Here is a 5,424-nt window from a genome sequence, read left to right on the forward strand (position 1 = left end):
CAAAACTGCAGCAGGGCGTGTCTCTGACGAACTGTTACTAATTTTGCTGTAATTAATAAATACTGAGCATTTCTGACATGCCAAGATATTTAGTATTCATATTAATAGCTTAGAGTATAAGGTCACGTTAGATCTTTAATAACAGGAGACGCTAGTTGGCCGCCACACAGTTTATTAAAATTTTCTAAATATCGTAGTGTGAAATTCTTTGATTGTCACTTTGGCATTACAGTGTTGAGGAGAAGTAAGTTGGTGGACCTGGTGCACTTCCATTTAAAACAATAAGCAGTCATAACAGCTAAACTGAGATGGCAGATACTTGAGGCTGTGTTATTACAGGACACTTGGAGCAAATTAGCTTTGTCTATCCTTGGCCATTGTAGAATAGGGCATATAACTGTATCTTGCAGTGTCTGGACTAATCCGCTAACAGGTTACTGCTAGACCATACAGAGGGATCTGGGTAGGCATCAAGGACAATGACTCCATAAAAAAGGGCCGATGAAGCTATTGTTGTCATCTCAGTGATAAGGTAAGCTACTCCTTGGCTGCATCAGTTGGGTTTTTACATTTGTGTTTTGTGCTTTGTACTGCTGGTTTAGAAACAATGGTGTTATTCCACTGTAGCAGCCTTCTACTCAGTTTAATCATTCTCGAACCCATGCAAAGTTCTTGTTTAGACATTGTAACAGCAACATTCTCTCATTACTTGTATTTTAAGAAAAACAGATGCCATTTCATTGAAAAGTACCTAACCACTACACAGCATAATCCTGAACACACAGTCTATTAGTGGCATCAGAAAGGTTTAATTTTTTACAGATCTTTCTTTTCAACATTGATGTCAGGCTCTTACATCTCTGAGGTCATTGGCTCTCAAAGTTGATTCATCATACAAAACTCAGAAAAATATACAAGCTTCCCTTTGAACAGGAGAAAAACTGTACTGATTGCCATGTTGTGCAGATCATCTGAATTTGGAATTTGGAATCTGTCACCGTCAAGGAAGATCAGGTGTTTCCTATGAACCCACCCAAGTTTGACAAGATAGAGGACATAGCCATGATGACCCATCTCAATGAGCCCTCTGTGCTGTTCAACCTCAAGGAGCGTTACACAGCATGGATGATCTATGTAAGCCAAAACCTGAGAGTGAAGTTTAATGCCAGCTCAATTTAATATTCATTACAACTGTTGGACTCATTGGATGAGCATTTTTGGGGTTAAGGAGTATTTATTGTTTCATGATGTATTTCAGACCTACACTGGCCTGTTCTGCGTCACCGTGAACCCCTACAAGTGGCTCCCGGTGTACACCCCTGAGGTGGTATAGGCCTACAGAGGCAAGAAGCGCATGGAGGTCCCGCCGCACATCTTTGCACTGTCGGACAACGCCTATCAGTTCATGCTTACTGGTACGTAAGGGACCAAGAACAGTGGCTGCTGTTTCATACGAAAAACATTACATTTTTATTCTAAATCATATGTATTCTTGCTTTCTCAGATCAGGAAAACCAGTCTATCTTGATCATGTGAGTATTTATCATTGTTGTTGTTAATATTGTTATTGTTATTATTAATACTTCCTTTATTATTTTGATTTATGTTGGTTCTTCTGGCTTTACGAAGTGGAGAATCTGGTTCAGGAAAGACTGTGAACATGAAGCGTGTCATCCAGTACTTTGTGACAATCGTGGTGTCTGGGGACAAGAAGAAAGTGTTGACCAGCAAGATGAAGGCAAGTCCTTGGCTCTGTCAGAATATCACATATTTCACATGCTATTCCTCAGAACAGAACAGAGATCCACTTCAGTTTCCTTTTGTGACACAAGGAACCCTAGAGGATCAAATCATTCAGGCCTACCCCTTGCTGGAGGCTTTCGGTAATGCCAAGACCGTGTGGAACGACAACTCATCACGCTTTGTGAGTTCAGCCAAAGTCACACACATTTTTGAATGCATTTCAAACACAACAACCAACAGTAAACTACTCAAATAATAACTATTATTTTCTGTGTTAACAGGGTAAATTCATTCAAATTCACTTTGGCACAACTGGCAAACTGGCTTCAGCTGACATTGAAACCTGTGAGTGCCATTACCAATTAACTCATTACAGTGAAATGCACCAAATCTGTTATTAAATATTAGGCCCATGTTTACTTTTCTCTATTTCCTTTGTTGAAAGATCTGCTGGAAAAGTCAAGAGTTACTTTCCAACTGTCTGCTGAGAGAAGCTACCATATATTTTACCAGCTGATGTGCAATAGGAAGCCAGAACTAACTGGTAATGTTAACTGTTTTTTAATGATTATGTTCGAAACTGAGGGGGCAGTTTCACCCGTAAACTAGGCTTAGGCTAATGTTGCTGTCACAGTGGGGTGTCGGTCAGGACACAGGAGTCAGGTTCCAGGTTCAGAATTTTATTGAAGATTTTGTGGGGTATGTATGGAATGAGTGTGTGTGTGTGTTTGTGTGTGCGCGTGTGGTTTCCTGGAAAGGTGCAGGAAGAACAATAAATCAGAACTGATGGTTATGGCAATGACAACATTTACACATAACACAATCTTAATGTGCACATATAATATGCATTAGATAAGAATGTGTATCACCCTTCTCTCTCTAAAGACAATACATATACAACCAGTTGAACTCAGGCATAGCACTTAGGCACAGACACACACAACAACACAGTCTGTTCCCAAGGGTTTGGTCTCCCCAGTTCTTCACCCCACAGGTATTGGTGCAGCACTGAGGCGGGGGAGGTCACCACTAGTTTAATATTGTCCCATATCCTTGGCCCTGTTGGGGTTCTTATTGGTCAAATGATACAAACAGGTCAGAGTGCAAATGGTGACCTGGGGGCCGTCCTTGGGGGTGTGCCTGTGCCTCGGGTTACCTGCGGGGGTCCTGCTGATAAAGGGAGCAGCAGGACTGGTTTGGGCAGGTTACAACTGAGTTGTAAACAAAGTGTCTGTGAGAGGTGGGGGTGGTGCGCACAAACAAAGACTAAAGCCCCTTTCAGACATGCACTGAAAGCCAGAACGCATCCGGCCCTTACCCGGAGGAGCTGTATGCGAGAACGCAAATGTCCGAATCAGTCGGACCGGACATGTGATGGACTTTGTTCTGCCAGTTCCCTAGTACAAAGTCCGTCTCATGTCGGAGTAAGCCCATGTGTGAATACAGCAGGTCACGTTCCGGAGAATTCACTGCGAGCGAGTGGGCGTGTTGATGACGTTTCTATCTTTCTATCATGTGGCTGGCGCGAAACCAGAAGAATACAAACATCTGCCTCATACTCTTTTCTGCATGCCTGTAAATTGCTTTCCACTGTTTCGCTGACATTGCAGATACATCCAAATACATGCCATTTTGAGTCCAGTGATCGTTAAAGAGATAGTTAGCTATAGCTATACTGCCAAAACTTGTCTGTTACAATGATTAATAACGTTGGTTAGTAGTTTATCTGGTTAGTAGCTAGCTAAGCTGTAGCTAAGTAATAGTGATAGGTGAACTGGTGACCTAACATTACATAGCGAACAAAAACTTACCTTCCTGTTATAATAAATGTATATTTAATAACAAATTATGTGTACCGGTAGCACCATTTGGATGGCTAAGTCTGATTTTTTTATAGGCTACCCAAAAGTACAATAGCCATGTTCGCCTTCTCCATGCCACATTATGTACCCGTACCACCGAAAGGTAAGACATTGGAAAGAAAACACTCGCGAATGCTTTTCGTGAACTCGTCAATACTTTTCACTCGTGAGAATGCAAGTGGCGTCTAACTGGAAAATACCACAAGAAAATCTAGATGTTTCCAAACTCGCAATGATTTCAAGCGACAATGTAACATACTACAAATGTAATCATGAATGGTCGCATACTGGGTACTACACTGAAAAATAGCATGCAGTATACAGTATAAACACTTGTGTAGTATGCAGTACACAGTATGCAGCAGGCGGTTTCGAAAGCAGCTACTGCGATTTCTGCAGCGTAGTTTTTGTGTCATGTCCTGCCTCCTGCATGCTCTACCCAGGCGCCGCCCCTCACTTAAACCAAAGCGGAGCATTTCCTGTAGGTGAGAACGCGTCTGTCACAGAAAAATCTCCTGTTGTATGCTACATGTGTGAAAGGGCAATTCCGGCCAAATTGCGGACCCGATTCTCTGGACCTTGTCCGGAGTTCATGAGTGAAAATGGCTCAAGGAAGCGTTTACTTGTAGCATTTAATTCAAACCTCTTTATTCCACGACTAACAACAAATCTTCAGGCATCTCTGGAACATGAAGAATCAAAGATCCTCTCCCCCCCCCCACAGTAACTGATTATCCAGCTTTGTAGTATCTTATCCTGATGTGCCTATTTTATACGTTATTTCTGCCCTGAAAGGAAGCTCAACTGGATCTTGCTGATGCTTTGAGAAACAATGACGACATCAAAGAACAGATCACTATGTCAGATTGTAGGAGTGGCCTCTTGCAGCCTGAGATTGAAGAAATCTGGGCTGCCCTGGAACAGATTGAAAGAGGCCACAAAATAAATGCAAGTGAGAGAGTGCAGCTCCTGCACTCATAAACATCTTTCATCATTGCTCTTAAATTCTGTATGATAACTAGTATTGTATTATTAGAGTCTTTTGCCACCGTTTTTTAATACTCATTTTCAGACCACAAGCTTGATCAACAGTAGGAAGAAGCTGGAGAGTGACCTGGCCCAGATTGAGAGCGAGGTGGAGGACTCCATTCAGGAGGCCAGGAATGCTGTGGAGAAAGCGAAAAGCCATCACAGATGTAAAACCTTCATTCAATTGTATCCAACTGTTCCCTGTGAAATTGGTGAGAATGGTCATAGAATAACCAAGCTCTCTTTTCTTGTGCAAAGGCAGCCATGATGGCAGAAGAGCTGAAGGAGGAGCAGGACACCAGTGCTCACCTGAAGAGGATGAAGAAAAACCTGGAGGTGTCAGAACGGCAGTAGGGACGCAAACGCGGACCACAGGGTATTCCGGTTCCAGGCGTTTATTTGAATCGGCAGGCGTAATTCAGAGACAGGCAGGGTTCAAAACAGTGAGTGGTGTCAATCAGATCAGGCAGAAATCGAAGTCGGGAAAACAGGCAGGAATGGCAATGTGGCAAGCAATCAGGGAAACTAAAGCAGGGACAAGACAGGTAACAAACACTGAAACAAACTAGCAACAAGACAGAGACAAGCAGGGATATAAATAGCTGAGGTAATGAGGAGATGGGATGCAGGTGAGCAGGCAGGCAGGTGACGGTGATGAGGAAATCAGGTGGGCGGGGACCAGGCTGGGAGCGGGGCGGGGGCTGGAACACAAGGAAAACAAGAGCACATGGACAAGGAGAAACAAAAACACTGTGGCTTAAGGGGGTGGAGCCCTGACAGGAGGTCACAG

The 5,424-nt window shown here is 43.1% G+C and overlaps 1 pseudogene; it reads left to right on the forward strand.

The window, feature by feature from the left end:
• The first annotated feature begins 1,023 nt into the window (after positions 1-1,023).
• Positions 1,024-4,988, forward strand: LOC118794007 (annotated as a pseudogene).
• The last annotated feature ends 436 nt before the right edge of the window (positions 4,989-5,424 follow it).

This window comes from Megalops cyprinoides, chromosome 19 (genome assembly GCF_013368585.1).
Source record: "Megalops cyprinoides isolate fMegCyp1 chromosome 19, fMegCyp1.pri, whole genome shotgun sequence".
Lineage (NCBI taxonomy): Eukaryota > Metazoa > Chordata > Actinopteri > Elopiformes > Megalopidae > Megalops > Megalops cyprinoides.